This window comes from Rhincodon typus, chromosome 46 (assembly GCF_021869965.1).
Source record: "Rhincodon typus isolate 14 chromosome 46, sRhiTyp1.1, whole genome shotgun sequence".
NCBI lineage: Eukaryota > Metazoa > Chordata > Chondrichthyes > Orectolobiformes > Rhincodontidae > Rhincodon > Rhincodon typus.
In genome coordinates, this window is record NC_063377.1 from 4,727,801 (window position 1) to 4,749,199 (window position 21,399).

At 40.8% G+C, this 21,399-nt stretch overlaps 2 protein-coding genes across 2 annotated transcripts in view; both read right to left on the reverse strand.

Annotated features, from left to right (window-relative positions):
• Positions 1–21,399, reverse strand: part of LOC125487896 — a 120,314-nt gene that overhangs the window by 78,450 nt on the left and 20,465 nt on the right. The gene's annotated exons all lie outside the window — the stretch shown is intronic.
• Positions 5,057–21,399, reverse strand: part of LOC109938559 (oocyte zinc finger protein XlCOF15-like) — a 65,270-nt gene continuing 48,927 nt past the window's right edge. Inside the window, exon 3 of the transcript XR_007266146.1 lies at positions 5,057–5,320. The gene's annotated coding sequence lies outside the window, so the exon portion shown is untranslated. The remainder of the gene's footprint in view (positions 5,321–21,399) is intronic.

Here is a 21,399-nt window from a genome sequence, read left to right on the forward strand (position 1 = left end):
ATTGTCCCTGAACAATGCAGCAGTTAATTTTCAATGATATTTTCCTGATGAGTAGATTTATTAAAAAACTAGGAGCAAGAGTAGGCCATTCAGCCTGCCGTGGCATTCAGGATGATCATGGCTGATACTCTTTTTCAGTACCATTTTCCTGTTTTCTTCCATAATGCCTTTAAAATATAACACTTATCTCTCTATTTCTTGTGTATATTCAGGAAATTGACTTCCACAGCCTTCTTAGCTATATAATTCGACAATTATACTACTCTTTGAAATGAAACATTTTTTCTATTTCAGTCCTAAATGATCTTTCTCATATCCTGAGACTGTGTTCCCTCAACTGATGTAGCAGTACAACTGCTAAGTGTAGCTCAAGGCTTGGGTGTGGGGAACCTGGGGTTTCCATAACTGTTAGGACTCCCAAACTATGGAGTAATTTCTGGCACCAAGCTTTCTGAAGACTCCAACCTGATTTTCAAAACTACCATTTCTGGAACAAACATGCAGATCCTCAAATCCAAAATGATCCTGGAAAATGGGTTTAGAATAATTAGGTGGCTGTTTCCGACCAGCGTGGATGTGAAAACACGATAAAAATATAAATGTATATATATCATGGACTGCAGTGGTTCAAGGAAGGATCTCTAAGACTACAGGGTGATCCAATGATCAGCTTTCCTTATGTAAACTGGACGGTTCAACAATAATCCATAAACATTACAGGCCTTTATTTATTACATTATACATTATTTATTGTAAATACCAAATCTAGACACAACTGACCTAACATTTACAATTACAATCTCTCCAAATGAAGGATGAGGTTTTTTTTATTTAAATGCTGATCCAGATAGAACACCTACTTTATTCTCATTTCCCTACAGAAAATCTAGATCTAGATTTAGATTTTATTGTCATGTATACTCAAGTACAGAAGTATAAGAGTGCGGTGAAAAATCTATATTAAAAACCAAAAGTGCTGCAGAAGATGTCTTTCAGAAACAAAAACAGAAGTTGCTGGAAAAGCTCAGCAGGTCTGGTAGCATCCGTGAAGAGAAATTAGACCTAATGTTTTGGGTCTGTTGACCCTTCCTCAGAACTGGCCCAAAATGTTAACTCTGATTTCTCTTCTCAGATGCTGTCAGATCTGCTGAGCTTTTCCAGCAACTTTGTTTTTGTTTCTGAAAAGTGTGTAATGTTGCCACACGCAGAACTATCCTAGGTACATAGGTACCTTGGTACAAAAACTTAGGTACAAAGTAGTAAAAGAAACAAAGTTAAAAAGTTATGCATTACCTTCATAGAATAAGTAGAAAAATAAAGAAATAAGGTAATAGTTAAAATTAAAGTCCTTCTTAATATGAACTAGAAAAATAAAGGTTTAAAGTTAAAATTTCAACTACCTTACTGCTTGAACATTGTAATGACTGCCCTTTTGGTCTATTACTGTTCACATTAGTAACTTCTTAGCCCATTTAAGTACAGAATTATTGCAGGATTGCACAGGGCTACCTCAAGTCAGACGTCTCCTTTCAGCATGCAGTATTTTTCACTGATCCTAGGCTGAGTTGCACAACATTAATTTAGTACTCAAATATGACATTTAATTTGAATAATTAATGAGCCTGGAACATATTTTTGATTATCCCAGAGACTGTGGTGAGGAAAAATGAAAACATGTATATGATGTGGGATAATCAAAAATATGTTCCAGGCTCATTAATTATTGAAATTAATTGTCATATTTGAGCACTAAGAATATATTGCGTCAGTATTTATGGTGGAGAAAGACATGGAGACTACGGAACTCGGGGAAATAAATATCAATGTCTCGAAAACAGTCCACATTACAGAAGAGGAATTCTTACAATGCGTAAAGGTGGATAAATCTCCCAGACCTGGTCAGGTGCATCCCAGAATGTCACGGAAGCTAAGGAAGAAATTGCAGGGCCCCCAGCAGAGATATATGTATCATCTACAGCAACGGGTGAGATTCTTATTCTCATTTTCAAACTCTGCCAGGGTCTTGCTCTTCCCTATCTCCATTGCCTCCTCAAACCAATTAAGCAACCCTCCCCGAAATCTGTGCTCTTTGAATTCTGGATTCTTATATATTCCAAATTGGAATTGGTCCACCATTAGTGGCTGTGACTTCAGTTGCCTTGACCTCAAGCTCTGCAATTTCTTGCCTAAACCTCCCCCCTCTCTTTTCCCTTTAATACACTTGTTAAAAGAAAAGCCTCATCTGATCTTATGTCTCCTTAAATGTCTCAATGTAATATTGTTTCATAATGCTCATGAAACACATTGGAACCTTTAATTACATTAAAAAATGTTAGGTAAATGTACACAACAGGTCAGGCAGCTTCGGAGGAGCAGGAAAGCTGCTGTTTCGGGTCAGGTTCCTCCAACTCCACTCTGTGTTATCTCTGACTCCAGCATCGACAGTTCTTACTATCTCTTAGATAAATGTAAGTTGTTATTTCAATAACTCCACCAAGAAAACATGATAAGTTGGTACTTTATAACCATTTAGGAGAGAATTTGCTTAATAGATTGTTGCTTAAAAAATACGTATTTTGTTAAAGACTTTTGTCTTGTACTCCTCAAGAATAGCACTGCATAAAAAGGGGAAAATCAACACTTACAATACATGAAATGAGAGTGCTGTTTGTAAACTTACATACTTCAGATTGAAGTCAAGCACCATAAAACCATCCTGTGGGATAATGGTTACTTTGATCGGAAGATACCATACAAACTCATGAAAAATCAAAAAGCCTTTGGTCCTGAAAAATGTCCAGTGCATCTCAGATACTATGAACACAAGTGGATATCACCCAAACAGGACCCTGCCATCAACTCAAAAAATATTTTGCCCATCACGCAAATGAACAATGTGGTATATGAATTTCAGTGCTACAGGCATGTAGGCTGTACACTCCAAAGACTGGCTGATTGTTACAAAATGTATATGGTACTGACCATACTCAACTAGACCACAATTGCAAAACTCGCATGAATTGCCCAGTATTAGAAGTGATATTGCAATTAGACAACATTTGCTGGATGTTCCTAAGTGTGCAAAGAATTACACTAACAACCAATTTAGAATAGTCAGTCACGTTTCAAGTGCAGTGCATGTGTTTATTGGAAGCAACATATATTAGCAAACAGGGGTTTGTTAATAATGAAAAATATTAAAATGTTAAAATAATGTGGGGTGTAGATGGGGTTAATTGTAGTTGTCTTCAATTTTTTTACACAGAGGGTAGTTTTCATGTGGAATAAACTTCCTGAGGAAGTGGTGGATGTGGGTACAATTACAATTTTTAAAGACTTTTGGATAAGTACAAGAGGAGGAGAGGTTTGGATGGATATGAGCCAGGAGCAGGCAGGTGGGACTAGTTTAGCTTGGGATTATGTTTGGCATGGACTGGTTGGGCCAAAGGGTCTGTTTCCGTGCCATATGACCCTATGATTCTGTAACAATCAACAACCATTCAATACTGCATCCTGCATAGCATAGCACATATGAAAGTCCACTTGTCAACCAATCAGCACTATTCTGTCACATGGCAGAAATGTAGCCATATTTGGAATACTGCATTCAAATCTGGTCTCCCTGCTATAGGAAAGATGTTGTGAAACTTGAAAGGGTTCAGAAAAGTTTTACAAGTATGTTGCTGGGGTTGGAAGGTTTGAGCTATACGAAGAGGCTGAATAGGCTGGGGCCATTTTTCTTGGAGCATCAGAGGGTGAGGGGTGACCTTGTAGAGGTTCATAAAATTATGAGGGGCATGGATAGGGTGAATATCCAAGGAATTTTTTTCCCCAGGGTAGGGGAGTCCAAAACTAGACGGTGTAGGTTTAAGGTGAGAGGGGAAAGATTTAATAGGGACCTGAGGGGCAACATTTTCATGCAGAGAGTGGTGCGTGTATGGAATGTACTGCCAAAGGAGGTGGTATGGTACCATTATAACATTTAAAAGGCATCTGGATGGGTACACAAATAGGAAGGGATATGGGCCAAAGCTGGAAAATGGGACTAGATTACTTTAGGATATCCGGTTGGTATGGATGAGTTGTACTGAAGGGTCTGTTTCCGTGCTATACATCTCTATGACTCTAGCTTTCCTTCTGAATTGGTATTCTTGCAATTGTCGTGCTGCATGCAATTACTCAAATAATTAACAAATGCCATTGCTGTGTACCATATGGCTGTCATGAGCAAGTATGATTGAAGTGGATGGACTGCCAGAATCTGATAAGAATGATCAAGCAGGCTTGAGGGGCTGAATGGCCTACTCCTGCTCCTATGACAGTGCTTCAAAATCAAACCAGATGCCTCAGAAATATTAAAAGACTCTTCACGCTGTACATTTGCACAAAGTCTTTTTTTGGACAGTTATGGAGAACATTACCGCTATAACCAAGCTGGAGATGAACACTAATAGAAAGAGGGCTCAACCTACTAGAACAAGCATGGTTTGGCCTTCAATGAGAGTATCAGAATCATCCAGTCCCTTGTGAGCTTGTCGGTGTCTCTCTCAGATTGGTGACTGAGTGAACCCCTTTCCGCACGTGAAGCTGGTGAATGTTTTCTCCTCAGTGTGAGTGCATTGGTAGGCAGTAAACTGAGAGAATCTCCTGAAGTCAGTCCTGCAGGGAGAGCACTGGAATCATTTCTCATCAGCATGCACTTGTTGATGGGACATCCGGTCCCCAGAACTTTCATAGCACTTCCCACAGTTCAGGCAAAAAAAGGCCACTCCTCAGTGTGGACCTGCTGGTGTTTCAGCAGGTTGGAAAAACTTTTGAATCCTTTCCCTTATTCAGGACAGATGAACGGTGTCTCTCCATTGTGAACTTGATTCCACTGCAGCAGACTGGATGATCCCTTGAATCTCTTTCCATACAGACAGCAGCCAAAGGAGGCATACCTGCTGTGAACACACTGTTGCTCGCTGATTGCAGAAGGACTTTTGTAGCTCTTCTGCATCGTGTGTGCATTGAAAACCCCTCTTGTCAGTGTGAATGTACTGATGTTTCAGCAGGGCAGAGGAGTGAGTGATATCCTTCGCACACACCGAACATGTGAATGGCCTCTCCTTTGGGCTAGTGCACTGATGACTTTCCAACTCAACTGAGCTTTTGTACTCTTTCTCACACTCCCCTCATTTGTAGGGCTTCACCTTGGGGTGATCACACACATGGTTTGACTGGCTAAAACATTGTCCACGCAAGGAATATGAATGCACACTTCCTCCACAATGTCAATGGTGCTTTTGCATCTGTATCCAATTCCTCTCCTTAAAATAGCCTGTGAAATACAATTACAAACAGAAAAGTATAATGAGAGAGAAGCCACTAAAATAAAGTTGTGGATTTGAACATTTCTTTTAATCGTTCATTCATGGGATGTGAGCTTCACTGATGAAACTAGAATTTCCCTATTTGCCTTTGAGAAGGTGGTGGTGGGCTGCTTTCTTGAACTACTGCACTCTATTTGCCCCAGTCACGCTGAAGGAACGGTGATATATTTCCAATGAAATGAATATGGTAATTTGTGAAGCTGGCGTGAGGAAACGATGTCCATGGAAGCCACACTTGCAGCATGACTGACCAACTTTTATACTCAATGCCCCATCTGATGAAGGCAAGAATGCCAAATGCCATTTTAACCACCTTATCCACTAGTGGCCACTTTCAGCAACTAAGGACTTGGACCCCAAGATCCCTCTGTATATCAATGCTCCTAAGGGAGCACTTTTACATTTACTGTGTACTTTCCTCTTGCATTTGACCTCCTTAGAACCCTCTACCTTTATAGTCCCACAGTAAAATCTGTTAGGCTGGACGCTATTTCAACTGTTGGACAAGACTGAAGATAACAGTAACTGATAAGAAGCTTTACAATGAGCCGACATGTGAGAGAAATTACACTGAGGCATTCAGGTCTGCTGAGAGCTAAGAATGCAGGAATTCAGTAACTACTGCCTCTACCAAATAAGGACTAAATATTTAAGATTGGTCACGTGTATGAATAATTCCAAATAAGACATAGATTTGGCATAGAGCCCAAGAAAATCATTGATTTTCAGTAGAACTTCAGAGATTAACTGCAGGAGGTACCCACATCAGGAGACATGTTGAAGATAGAGGAGAATTCGAGGAGAATTCCAACCTTACCACCTGCCAACCCTCCTGGGTAATTCATGTTTGGGGTTGGTTACAGAACCCAGGGTAGTGAAAGTTGGTGATTGAGATATCTCTAGTAGTTAAAAGCATGTTATTCATTTAAGTAATGATAAATTAATTGAGTTTTGTACAATTCTAAGTGTCTCTGCTATCTTCATCTATTTATATAGTTGTCTCTTAGAGATGGGAAACACAACTCTAAAACCATAGGGTTTGGTTAAATATCTCAAATTCAGTCCAAACCAATACAGCAAACAAACAACCCATATGCCAGCCACCAACAGCAATCTTGCTTGCATCTAGTTTACAATCTAGGATGCAAACCTGCTCTTAATCGTCTGCCTGTGTACCCAAAGCAATACCTGCAAACAAAACCAAAAATGATAGAAGACTGGAAATATATAATTAAACAAGGGCAAGATTCTATAAATATTAAACAAAGGTAGAAATTACTGGCAAAACTCAGCAAGTCTTAGAGTTAACTCTCCTTCCTCACAACAAAGGCTAGTCCTGCTTTCATCAGCAATTTCTGTTTTTGTTTCCAGATCTCCAGCATTCACAATTCTGTGTTTTATTTAATGCTGCAAATATTGGGTGGATGAGACAAAGCGATGCCAGGAATCACCTTCCACTATCCCTTGATGAAATGCTTACTGAAAGCTGTGGGCTCATGGTGGGGGAGGGGGGCAGACTTCCCACAATGCTCTGCTCAGGAGAACCCGCCCTGTCTGCTCCACTTGAAGATCCAGACTGGGAGAAGGCGTATGTGTTCTTTGTTTGGAGTTGCAGCGGAAAGGACCTCCATACCCCACCCCCACTCCCACCCTTAACCACCCCCCATCACCCAGCGTCAACCACCCACCCTCAACCACCCCCCACCACCCACCACACCTCCCACCACCTAACAACTCAACCACCCCCTACACCTCCCACCAACTCTCAGCCCCACCCACCAATGCCACCCCTCACCCCCAACCACCCCCGCATCCCCTCCCACCCCCAATCCTGATTTCTCTCTTAAGAATGCCCCTACACTCTTTATGTTTATTACGAGATTCAATTGAACCAAGTTGTCTATATTTAAAAGAAGATTCTCTTTTATTCTTGACTAGAACTTCAATATCTTTATTCATCCATTGTTCCTTAATCTTACCAGCCTTACCCTTCACTCTAACAGGAACATAATGCCTCTGAACTCTCGTCATTACATTCTTAAAAGCCTCCCACTTGTCAGATGTCTTTTTACCTGTGAACAGTCTACACCAACTTTTGAATGTTCTTGTCTCATACCATTAAAATTTGCCTTACTCCAATTAAAAACTTTAACACTTATGGAGGGCTTATCCTTTTCCATAACCATTTTGAAACTAATAGAATTATAATTGCTGGACCCAAAGCTTTCCCCCACTTTTACATCTGCTCTCCCTTATTGCCCAAATGAAGGTCTAGTTTTGCTCCTTCTCTAGCATCTACATATTGATAAAGAAAAATTTCTTGAACATATTTGACAAATTTTTCACCATCCAAACCTTTAACATTAAAGTAGCCCCAGTCAATGTTTGGGAAATTAAAATCCCTCATTATTACAACCTTATTATGCTTACATATAACTGAGATAAAGAGAAGGAATAAAAGAAGAAACATTATCTATATGATGAGAGGTTGCAGATCTCTGAGATACAGAGAGATCTGAGTGTCCTTGTGCATGAATCACAGAAGATTAGTAAAGCTCATAGGATATTATAGTTTATTGTGAGGGGAATTGAATTCAAGGGAAGTTATGCTTCAGTTATTAAGGGCGTTGGTGAGACTGTGTCTCGAGTACTGACATAGTACAAGTCACCATACTTACAGAAGGATACTAATGCTTTGGAAGCAGTTTAGAGAAGGTTTTGTTTTTAATTAGATGAATAATTGAAATGAGTGGATTCCCTTATGTGGAAAGGCTGGACTAGTATCCTCTGGTGTTTAGAAGAGTATTTGAAGGTGACTCAAAACATATAGGATCCTGATGGGACTTGAATGGACTCATGTTGAAGGCATGTTTCCTCTTGTGGGATAACCTAGAACTAGGGATCATAGTTTAAGCAAGCTGGCACCCATTTAAAATAGAGATGAGGAAACTTTTTCTTCTGTCAGATGTTTGCTCTAAATCAGACAGGAAGAGATTGATGCTAGTGACTATAGAGTTGGTTTATATCAGAGAGGAAGAGATTGGTGTTAGTGCCCAAACAGTTGGTTTAGATCAGACAGGTGGAAATTGCTGTCAGTGACTGGGGTGTTAATTTATTCTCAGACATAAGTAGATTCAGGTCAGCAACTGTGGGATTTTGTTTCCTCATTCATGGGTTAGGAGCTGGCTCAGCCTGCTTTTACATCTCATCTATAACTGGCTAGAGAGCAGTTAAGAGTCAATCACATTGCTATAGGACTGGAGTCACTTGTATGCTAGACCAGAAGAGGATACAGGTGTGCATGCAAATCACACTAGTGAACCAGTAGGGTTTTTGTTTTACAGCTATCAACATTAGGCTTTATTTCCAGATTTTTATTGAATTCAGATTTCACTATGTGCCATTTTGGATTCCTGTCCATGTATTCAGAACAATAGCATGAGTTTTTGATTACTGGTCCAGTGATATTACCATTACACCACCACTTCCCCTTAGATTTGCATATATTAGATGGTGTCAGTAACTGTGGACTGTTTATTTGACTCAGATGGAGACAGTAAAATGGCAAGGATTCTGCTGTTGTAGTTCCTGCTGTTGCTAATGTCATGGGATGGGTCAGAACTAGGAAATAGTTTCTGCATGAGTATGAGGTGATAGAATTGAAATAATGCTTTGAAGATAGTTTCTTAAAGCTGCATATTCTGGAAGTAACCAGAGAAAGGTTATTAACAGTGTTAGTAATATGTAAGTGACAGGTTTAATTCAGTACCTTAGAATAAAGGCATGCCTGAATTTTACTTCCAATTTAGAAGGGAGAAGATTGAGTCTAAAATGAGTATTTTAAACTTGAGTAAGACAATTATGTGGGCATGAAAACTGAGTCAGCTGAAGTGAACTGTTATATGAGGTTAGGGGATGGATCGATAGGAATGCAGTGACAATGTGGCTAAATCAGAAAGGTCTGAACATATTCCTATTATGAAGGAAAATTCTAAAGGGACATTCTTACCATCAATGGTTAACTAAAAATGTTAAATAAAACATTGAACTTGAGTTAAAAGCGTATAACTGCCCAAAGATGATTGGCAGTTCATTCAAAGAACAGAGAACAAAGAACAAAGAACAACACAGCACAGGAACAGGCCCTTCAGCCCTCCTGCACTGACACATTTTGCCCTTCCTTACTTACAGGTTCCGTATCCCTATATTCCCTTCCTATTCATGTATTCGTCCAGGTGCTTCTTGAATGCTACTGTTGTGTCTGCATCCACCACCTTCTCTGGTAGTGTGTTCCAGTCACTCATCACCCTTTGTGTGAAAAACTTGTCTTGCACATCTATTTTAAACTTTCCCCCCTGTACCTTGAAACTATGTCCTCTACTAATTGACCTCTCCACCCTCATATTTTCCACTTTATCCATGCCATCCACAATCTTATAAACTTCTATCAGGTTAGCCCTTAATCTCCTGTGTTCTAATGAAAACAAACCCAGTCTACAAACCTTTCTTCATAGTTAAAAATCCCCCAAATGAGGCAACATCCTGGTAAACCCTTTGCTGTACCCGCTCCAGAGCATCGACATCGTTCTGGTAGTGTGGTGACCAGAACTGTAGGCAATATTCCAAGTGTGGTCTTACTAAAGTTCCATAAAGCTGCAGTATAATTTGCCTATCCTTATACTCAATGCCCCTTACCATAGATCTTTTTTTACCACTTTATCTACCTGCACTACCACCTTCAGTGATCTGTGACTTGCACACCCAGATCCCTCCGTATATTAATACTCCTAGTGTTTCTGCTATTCGCTGTATAATTTCCATCTATACTTGACCTTCAAAAATGTATCACCTCACATTTGTCTGGATTAAACTTCATCTGCCATTTTTCTGCCCAGGCCTCTAAATCATCTATATCCTGTGTATCCTCTGACAATCCTCCTCACTATCTGCACCTCCACCAATCTTTGTATAGTCTGCAAACTTACTAAATAGACCAGTCACGGTTTCTTCCAAATCATTTAAATGGACCACGAACAACAGAGGTCCTAGCACTGATCCCTGGGTAACATCACTAGTCACAACCTTTCATTCCGAAAAGCATCCTTCCACTGCCACCGTCTGACTAAGACAGTTGTGTATTCATCTTACCAGCTCCAGATGATGTGACCTCATCTTTTGTACCATTCTGCCATGAGGACCTTGTCAAAGGCTTTCCTGAAGTCCATGTAGACAACATCAACTGCCTTTCTCTCATCAATCATCTTTGTCACCTCCTCAAAAACCTCAATCAAGTTAGTGATGCATGACCTCCCCTCCACAAAACTGTGCTGCCTACTGCTAATAAGGTCCATTTGCTTCCAAATGCATACAGATCTTGTCCCTGAGAATCTTCTACAATAATTTCCTTAGCACTGGCGAGAGAGGCTCACAGTCCTGTAATTTCCTGGATTATCCCTTCATTAACAATGGCACAACATTGGCTATTCTCATGTCCTCTGGGACCTCATCTGTGTCTAAACAGGACACAAAGATGCCTGTCAATGCTCCAGTAATTTGTTCCCTTGCCTCCCTCAATATTCTGGGATAGATCCCATCAGGACCTGTTTAATTGTGTTTAAAATGTGTTTAATTTGCGATTATATTCGGCATGGGCTGGTTGGACCGAAGTGTCTATTTTTGTGTCGTGTGACTCTATGACACTATGACTCTAATAGCTGTAAATTAGGAGGTGAAAGGAAAAGTGGAACTTGGTGAAATTACAATCATGAGAGAGACAATGGCTAGTGGTATTACTGCTAGACTATTAATCCAGAAACTCAGCTGATGTTCTGCAGACTGGGTTTGTATCCCTTCATGGCAGATGGTGGAATTTGAATTCAACTAAAATAAAATCTGGAATTAAGAGTCTACTAATGACCAATATTTGGGGGAAAAAAAACCCATGTGGCTCGCTAATACTCTTCAGGGAAGGAAATCTGCTATCTCACTTGGTCGAGCCAACATGTGACTCCAGATCCACAGCAATCAGTTTGACACTCATCTGCCTTCTGAAAAGAGCTGAGCAAGCCAGTCAATTGATCGTGGGAGGAAACCAGAGGATACCCACACAGATACAGGGAGAACGTGCAAACTCCACACAGTCACCAGAGTGTGGGATTGAACCCAAGTCCATGGCACTGCAAGGCAGCAGTGCTAACCACTGAGCCACCATGCTGCTAAAAACTCTGCCTCAGAAAATGGTGGAGACAGGGTCACTGCATATTTTTAATTTAAGAATCAAGGGCTATTGGGTCAGATAGGAATGTAGAATTTGAAACACATCCAGAACAGCCATGATCATATTGAATGGCAGAGCAGTCTTGAGCAGGCAAACATTAACTTCTGCTCATTTTATTTGTTGGCTTGAGAATTTCTTTTTCCAGACAGGAGGATGTATATGTTTTGTGTACAGGATTGTGTATTCAGCATGAAATTCAAAAGGAATTGTGAATCTTGCATGGTCTTGTTAAGTTCTTTGGATGAATAATGGAAGTAAACCACCTTAATGCAATAAAAAAAACAGAACTGAAGAAGGGTCACTGGACCTGAAACATTAACTCTGCCTTCTCTCTACAGATGCTGCCAGACCTGCTGAGATTTTCCAGAAATTTCTGCTTTTGCTTCTGATTCCTTGCACCCACAGTTCTTTTGGATTTTTGTTCAATGTAGTAAATGTCTTATACTTGAATTCTTGAAAGGCCTTCAATGAGGAACCATTAATGCATGACTAGGGGATGATCTCAATGAGCAGCTAGCCAAATGTACATAAAACTGGCAGCAGAGAAGTAAACAGTGGTTAAGATATATAACCACCTTGTTGCCAACTGTTTTTCTGCTGAATCTCAAGTTTTCACCATTTATTGGAGAATTTGACATCTGTTACACAATTTCAAATGTTCCTGGTGGACAACAAATTGCTGAGTATATTTAACCCTGAAGAAGACTAAATTGCATCCTTGTAGACATAGTCAGCTGTCTTAAGGAAGTAGCAGTGTCATCATCAAATGAGCTTTGCCCTGTCTCATCACAAAATAAATACATAAAACACAAAAATTCAAAATAGCTCCAATTTAAAAATCATCAGATTCAAGTTCAGCTTTTTCCTCAACTAATCAAACGCTTCATTAAAATGTTCCGGAGATGAGAGTTTCAGTTTGTTTACAAACATAATCTAAAATTAGTGATACACAGACAGATGTGAAAGTAAATCCCTTCAGCCCTCATTCAAAATTGACCAACTGCCAGTTCATTGATAACATGCAGAGTCAGATTATTATAAGTTAAGATATTGAGTGCCTGGAAATGTATGAAACATTCAAAGAACTGAGTGCAGTTTCATCTCATTTTGAATTCTGTATCGATGTCAGAAAGAAGAAGTTCCAACCTGACAAGGAGACGCTTAAGGAGTGAAATGCTTCATTCATACATAGAAACATATAAGATAGGAGCAGGAAGAGGCTGTTCGGCTCTTCGAGTCTGCTCTGCCATTCTCCACGACCATGGCTGATCGTCCAACTCCACAGTGTAATCCTGCTTTCTCCCCATAACCTTTCATCCCATTCGCCCTCTGTGCTATATCTAGTTGCCTCTTGAATACATTCAATGTTTTGGCATCAGCTACTTTCTGTGGTAATGAATTCCAAAGGTTCACCACTGTTTGCGTGAAGAAATGTCTCCTCATCTCCATCCTAAATCGTCTACCCCGAATTCTCATCATGTGACTTCTGTTTCTGGACACACCCACCATTGGGAACATCCTCCCAGCATCTACCCTGTTAGAACTTCACAAGTCTTTATGAGATCCCCGCTCATTCTTCTGATCACTAGCAAAAACAATCCCAACCTCGTTAATCTCTCCTCATACGTCAGACCCGCCATCGCCAAATTCAGCCTGGTAAGCCTTCGCTGCACTCACTCTAGAGCAAGAGCATTCTTCCTCAGAAAAGGACAACTAGACTGCACACAATATTCCAGGTGTGGTCTCACCAAGGCCCTGTATAACTACAAAAACATATCGCTGCTCCTGTACTCTTGCAATGAAGGCCGACATATCATTTTCCTTCTTTACCATCTGCTGCACCTGGATGCTTACCTTCAGTGACAAGGCTGCCTAGGTCCCACTGCACACTCCCCTCTCCCAATTTACAGTCATTAAGGTAGTAATCTGCCTTCTTGTTATTGCTTCTGAAGTGAATTACCTCACACTTATCCAAATTATACTGCATCTACCATTGATTTGTCCATGTCCCCAACCTGTCCAGATCACCTGAAGGATCTCTGCATTTTCGTCACAGTTCCCCCTCCCACCCAATTTGGTATCATCTGCAAACTTGGAGATGTTACATTTTGTTCTCTCATCCAAATCATTAATAGCTGTCAGCTCTTTGCAGTCAACCTGTCATCACTGCTCGTGTGTGGTACTTGCTTGGGTCACCACTCTTGGTACCTTGAAATTTGCCACCTCTTCAGGTTGTGGGTTCTTTGATGTAATTCATCATCTCCATTATCACAGGGCTAATCTAGTATCTGCTTGTAGAGGGTACTACGGAATATTTACAGAAGAGGTATTGTTCTTCGACGGTTAGCAATACATAGAGCTACGTTTGTTCGAGCAGTATGACTAAGGACTCTTTGGAGCTGATAAAGATAATCTGGCCAGATAGCAGATTTGAATACCTGTCTCAACCCATAGACTGTGACATCAGTAGAATGGGTGGAACCAATGTAAGATGAACATTAATCCCTTCAGAACCATTACCTGATATGGCAACAAGTATCTTAACATAAGCAGAAATTGCCGGAGAAATTCAGCATGCTGAGTTTATCTAGCAATTTCTGTCATTGTTTCAGATCTTCGGCATCTGCAGATTTTTTGTTTAATTTTACTAATTTAACATGCCCAGCAGTCCTTTTCATTCGTATTTAAAATAGGAAAAGATCCCTGCTCATTACTGTTTATCAATATGCAAGGATTGAGAATGAACACCCATTTAAATTTATTTTTGAGAGAAGATCTATATGAACTTCAGAAAGGCGGTCAACAAGGCCCCTCATGGAAGACTGGTTAGCATGGTTAAATCACACGGAACAGAGGGAGAACTAGCTATTTGGATACAGAACTGGCTCAAAGGTAGAAAACAGAGGCTTTTCGTCATTTCTATAAATGATTTGGATGTCAACATAGGAGGTATGGTGAGTAAGTTTGTAGATGACACAAAAATTGGAAGAGTGGTGGACAGTGAAGAGGGTTACCTCAGAGTACATTGGGATCTTAATCAGATGGGCCAATGGGCTGAGGAGTGGCAGATTGAGTTCAATGTGCATTTTGAAAATGAAAATTAGGGCAGGACATATACACTTCATAGTAATGTCCTGGTGAGTATTGCTGAACAAAGAGACCTTGGAGTGCAGGTTTAAAATTCCTTGAAAGTGGAGTCACAGGTAGTTAGAATACTGAAGAAAGTATTTAGTATGCTTGCCTTTATTGGTCAGAGCACTGAGTATAGGAGTTGGGAGGTCATGTTGAAGTTGTACAGGATATTGGTCAGGCTACTACTGGAATACTGCGTTTGGTCATCTTCTTCCTTCTTTAGAAAGGATGTTGTGAAATTTGAAAGGGTTCAGAAAAAATTTACAAGGATGTTGCCAGGGTTGGAGTATTTGAGCCATAGGGAGAGACTGAATAGACTGGGGCAATTTTCCATGGAGCATTGGAGGATGAGGGATGACTTTATAGAGGTTTATGAAATCATGAAGGGCATGGATAGGGTAAATAGACAAGGTCTTTTCCACAGGGTGGGTCAGTCCAAAACTAGAGGGCATAGGTTTACAGTGAGAGGGTTAAGATTTAAAAGGGACTCAAGAGGCAACTTTTTCAAGCAGGGGGATGTACATGTATGGAATGAACTGTCAGAAGTAGTGGCGGACGTTGGTACATATACAACATTTAAAAGGAATCTGGATGGGTATGCTGAATAGGAAGGGTTTAGAGGGATCTGGGCAAAATGCTGGCAAATGGGACAAAATTAATTCTGGATATCTGGTCAGCATGGATGAGTTGGACCGAAGGGCCTGTTTACGAACTGTATATCTCTATGACTCTAGATTTCCCTTCAAGGAGGAAGCATTGTCCTCTTTGCTGAGTTTAATTATTCTCTGCAGGTGATTGGTCCAAAAGGCCCAAAAAGACTGAGACAGAAAGCAAACAGCCTGTTGTACAGAAACTGACAGTCCCACTTTCAGCTGATGTTAGAATTTATGGAGGTAAACTACCTGCATTTTGTATTTTGACAGTGTGGACCTGGAGTAGTGATGGGTTAATGATATTTTCACTAGGTTAATAATCTAGAACACAAGGCAAATGCTTTGGAGACAAAAAGTGAAATTATTGGAAAAACTCAGCACGTCTGCCAATTTATGTGAAGAGGAAACAGAGTTAATGTTTTGGCAGAGTGACTCTTCTTCAGAACTGATTGTAGCTGGAAAAAAAGGGGTGGGGTGGGGAAAGAATAAACGGTAGGTGGAAATGGAGCCCAGGGAGACAGAGAAGAATGTTCTGGAGAAGTCAGGTTCAAATCCAACTATGGCAGATGGTGAAATTTGAATTCAATAAAATAAATTTGGGTTTAAAGGTCAGTGACCATGTAACAACATGGGGATTGATGTAAATTCTAACCTGATTCACCAGTGTCCTGTCAGAAAGGAAATCTGCCGTAGTTGCCTGGTCTGATCCTCAAGAACCACAGTAATGTAATAAACCATAGAATTGCAGAGATCTGAAGCAAAGAAAAATAAATTGAAAAGGACCACTGTGATCACTAATGTCCTTCAGGAAAGGAATTTTGCCATATTTAGCTGTTCTGGTCTATATGTGAGCCTCTACTCATGGCAATGATGTTGACTCTTAACTGCCCTCTGAAATGGTCCTTCAAAGCCACTCAGTTCAAGGGCAATTGGAGATGGGTAACAAATTCTGGCCTCACCAGTTACACCCACATCCCACAAAAGAAAAAGACCATTGGAAATGCAATTCTGGATATAACTTCAATAAATCAGCTTTAAGTCAAACACCCAGTGTTTGGATTGTGATTCTTTCTCAGCTAACAGCCAATATTGCCAATAGATCCATTTTTGACCTTGTACATGGAATATTTTCATTTATATAATGCTTGATGTCACCTCAGGAAATTCCAAGGAGAGTCTTACCCCATATAGACACTGCTGTAGTAAAACTAGCTGCTAGTTGGTGCACAGAAAGATCCCACAAATGGAAATGTGATTCTGACCAGGGAATCTGTTGTGATGTTTACTGAGAGTTGAGGATTGTATGGTTAGCCAGGGAGAACTGCCTTCCTGTGCAGAATAACATAAGGCAAATGTTTATACCAACTGATTGGGTAGATTGGGCCACAGTTGATCGTCTCATTCCAAATGCACTGCCTTGATAGAGTAATGCAGGAAATTGCCTGGGTATGACCTATCACAAAAAGCAGGAAAAATTCAACCTATCCCATTCACCTACATCAGGAAAATGATAGAAGGGATTGTCAACCATGCTATCAAACATCACTTGCTCAGCAATAACCTGCTCATTGAACTTCCATTTAGCCTCTGTCTGGGTCACTTAGCGCCTGACCACTTTACAGCATTGGTTCAAAAATCAACAAAATGAACTGAACTCCGGAAGGGGAATGAGAGAGACTGCCTTTGATTCAAGGCTGCATTTGACTGAACGAGACATCAGGGGTCCTTATGAAACTAGTCAGTGGGATTCATGGGAAGCTGTCTCCCAGTTGGAGTCATATCTGGCACCTAGGAAGATAGTTATGGTTATTGGAGATCAATCATCTTAGTTGCAGAACATCATTGCAATGGTTTCTCAGGATAGTATCCTAGGTCCAAATATGAGGTTCTAACTCACTAGAGATAGTAAGAACTGCTGATGTTGGAGTCATTTCTGAAGAAGGATCCTGAACCTAAACATCAACTTTCCTGCTCCTCTGATGCTGCCTGGCCTGCTGTGTTCCTCCAGCTCCACACTGTGTTATCCCAACAATGAGGTTGTTGACTTGCTCGCTGAGCTGGCTGCTTATATTTCAGAAGTTTTGTGACCATGCTAGGTAACATCATTGGCCTCCAATGAAGTGGTGTTGTTCTACTCCGCTTAGTATTTATATGATCTGGTCTATTGAGGTGTTTTGTGTCATTTCCGATTTTTTTTGCAAGGGTTTGTACGTAGGGTCTAATTCCACTGTTTGATGATTGCATTGTGGGTGGAGAACCAGGCCTTTAGGAATTCCTGTGCTTTTCTATGGTTGGCTTGAGCTAGGATGGTCTTCATTGTTTGAATGTACTAAAATGGGGAATGTTTATTGTATTGTTTTTCTGTTAGCTGGTGTTCATGTATCCTGATGGCTAGCTTCCTTCTGGTCTGGCCAATGTAATGTTTTTGGCAGTCCTTTTTGTACACCATGTTGGTACTGCATGACATGCGTATGGTGTTTTTGTCCTTGCGAGAGTCTGTCGTCGTGTGGCTGTGGGGGATTTGTGTGCTACCCTGATTCCTAGTGGTTGTAGGAGTCTTGTTGCCAATTCCAATACGTTCTTGACACACAGTAGTGTGGCAAGTGTATTCGGGTGTATTGTATCCTCTTGTTGTTATCTATCTAGTAGGCATCTGCGGATGAAGTTGGTGGGGTATCCACTGATAGTGAAGATGTTATATAGGTGCTCTTCCTCCTTCTTGCAAAGTTCAGGTGTGTTGCAGTGGTTTGCAGCCCATTTGATTAGTGTCCGAACACAGCTTTGTTTGTGGATGGTGGGGTGATTGCTGTGGAAATTGAGGACTTGGTCAGTATGGGTTGTCTTTCTGTATACTGTGGTTTAGAATTCCCCATTCGCCATTCGTTCTACCCTGACGTCTAGGAACAGAAGTTGATTGTTGTTTTCCTCTTCTCTTGTCAATTTGATCATGGTGAATACGTTGTTGATGAGGTGGTATGTCTCTTCCAACTTAGTGCGTTTAATGATGACAAGCATGTTGTTCACGTATCGTATCCACAGTTTTGGCTGCACGTGGGGGAGGGTCATGTGTTCCAATCTGTGCATGACTGGCTCTGCAATAAGTCCTGAGATGGGTGTGTGCCATTAATCAGTTTGTATACTTGATCGTTAAAGATGCAGTGTGTGGTGAGGCATAGGTCCAGTAGTCTGAGTGTGTTGTACTTGCTGATGCAGCTATCAGTCAGCGTTCTTGCTTCCTCTATTAATGTGGCCGGTGTTTCTTTGGCTAGTGGGATGTCAATGGATGTGAATAGCGCTGTAACATCAAAGGATACCATAATCTCATTGTCTTTGATTTTGATGTTCCTGAGGTTATTAAGGAACTCCTGGGTTGAGTGGATCGAGTGGGATGATCCGTCAACCAGGTGTTTCAGTCTTTTTTGTAAGTCCTTGGCTAGCTGGGCACAATGACAATGAGACTCCTATGACCACTAGGAATCAGGATAGCACACAAGCCCACAGCTACACCCCGACAAACACTCACAAGGACCAAAGACACTGTACCAACGACATGCAGGTCTAACGTAGTGTACAAAATACTGTGCAAGGACTGCCAAAAACATTACATCGGCCAGACGGGAAGGAAACTAGCCATCAGGATACATGAACACCAGTTAGCAGCAAAACGAGATGACGAACTTTACCACATTTCAGTGCACTTTGACAATGAAGGCCATCAATTTAACTGGACAATGTGACCATCCTAGCTCAAGCTAATCATAGACACACACAGGAATTCCTAGACGCCTGGTTCTCCACCCTTAATGCAATCAATAAACAGTGGAATTAGACCTCATATACAAATCCTTGCAAAAAAGAACTGGAAATGACACAAAACAGACTGGATCATATAAATACTGAGTGGAGTGGAACAATATCGCTTCATTGGAGGCTACACTGATGATGTTACCTACGATGATGACGAGGTGTCTGAACTACAACCAGCCAGCTTGGCTAGCAAGTCAGCAACCTCACCCACAACCCAAGCTACAAATCTTCGCAAGAGCCTTATTAAATATCAATAATTTACGTTAAAATCACACAAACAAAACATTAATTTTCTAGATCTCCAATAATTTGATCGACATGAAACAACAGTCATAAGTTAGGAACAATTATTTTGTTAAAAATGCACACAAACTACCAAACACTCTAAAACATGCCTTCCAAGACTGGTGAAATCATAGCTAGAAGATTTCTCATTTGTTTGTAACACAGTCATTGCACCTCAAGTAATTCACAATCTGTGAAAGTCTTGGAGATGAGATACCACATAAATGCTAATCTTCGTCAACTCATTCCACTAACAGTGTTCATTACAATCGCATCACACCCCCCATATTGTCATTCTTATTTAATTCAGAATCTCCACAGCAAATTGTATGGAAACCATTATCTTGGTTTTCCTGTCTAGTTAGGTAAATGTTCCATTATTGAAAAGTTGAAAACTCATCTTACCCCTTTGTCGCCCCTCAGTCCTTCTTGCAGCTCTTCTCCCTCCCTCCACTTTATAGAATCATCTTCCCTTCCCTCAGCTTTGCTTTGCAGTCTTCGCTCCCCTACCTTACAAGGCCACACAGGCCTTTGTTGCTTTGTTCATTACCTTGCCCATTCAAACTCTCCAACTGCTCTGGCTGTTCCCAAAACCACATCTTCTGGCCTTGCCGGTCACCTCATTCACTCACATACTTCCTGCTGATCAGTCTGTAGTGAAATTAACTTTGCGGATGTGAAAAACAAATGACTGTTTTTTTCACGTACACACAGCATATAGATTTCTATTTCCACAGCAGCTCTAGTTTTTTTGATGTCATTTGATCAGATACTTATTTGAATAGTATGTCCCTGTCTTTTGAGCAAATGGCTTCAAAGAAGACTTCATAGAATCCTTCATAGAATCCCTACAGTGTGGAAACAGGCCCTTCGGCCCAACAAGTCCACACCGACCCTTGGAGCATCCCACCCACTCACCCCCTATAACCCACCTAAGCTACACATCCCTGAACACTATGGGCAATTTAGCATGGCCAATCCACCTAGCCTGCACATCTTTGGACTGTGGGAGGAAACTGGAGTACCCGGAGGAAACCCACGCAGACACGGGGAGAATGCGCAAACTCCACACAGACAGTCGCCCAAGGGTGGAATCGAACCCAGGTCCCTGGCGCTGTGAGCTACCGTGCCGCCCATAAAAGGATTGATCTTTATTTCGAAGGGAATTGAGTATAAAAAGAGGAAAATATTATTAAAACTCTATGTCGCTAATTAGGCCACATCCGAAATTTTGTGAACAATTTTGGTTTCCCTACCTAAGTAGAGGTGTACTAGCATTGGAGGAAGTACAGAGAATACTCACGAGGTTGATATAGCTATGTTTTATGAGGAGAAGTTGATCAGATTGGGCCTGTACGCATTGGAATATAGAACACTGACAGGTGACCTTATTGAAATGTAGATTTATTTTAGGGGACTTGACAGGCTTGATGCAGACAGATTGTTTCCCTTCAAGGGAAAACCCAAGCACAAAGTGCACACTCTCAGAATAAGGTTTCGCCGACAGAGATGAGGATAAATTTCCCTCAGAGCCCAGTGACTCTGTTGAATTCTTTAGCACAGATGGCTGTAGAGTTTGGGTTGTTAGGTATATGCAAGGTTGAGAGAGAATTTAGTCAATAAGGGAACCAAGGGTTATACTGAAAAGATGGAAAAGTGGAGTTGAGGATTATCAGTTTATCAATGATCTCATTAATAGGCAGAGCAGAATTGATGGGCTGAATGGTCTAGTTCAGCTCCTACATCCTATGGTCTTGTGGTTACTCTCAAGTTATGCAGAGTTTTCTGGCTCTTGGGTTAATCCTCTGCATTAGATTGTCACTGAAGCAAAAAGGAAGCCAATCTGCTGTGTCAGTCACACACCAAAATGTCA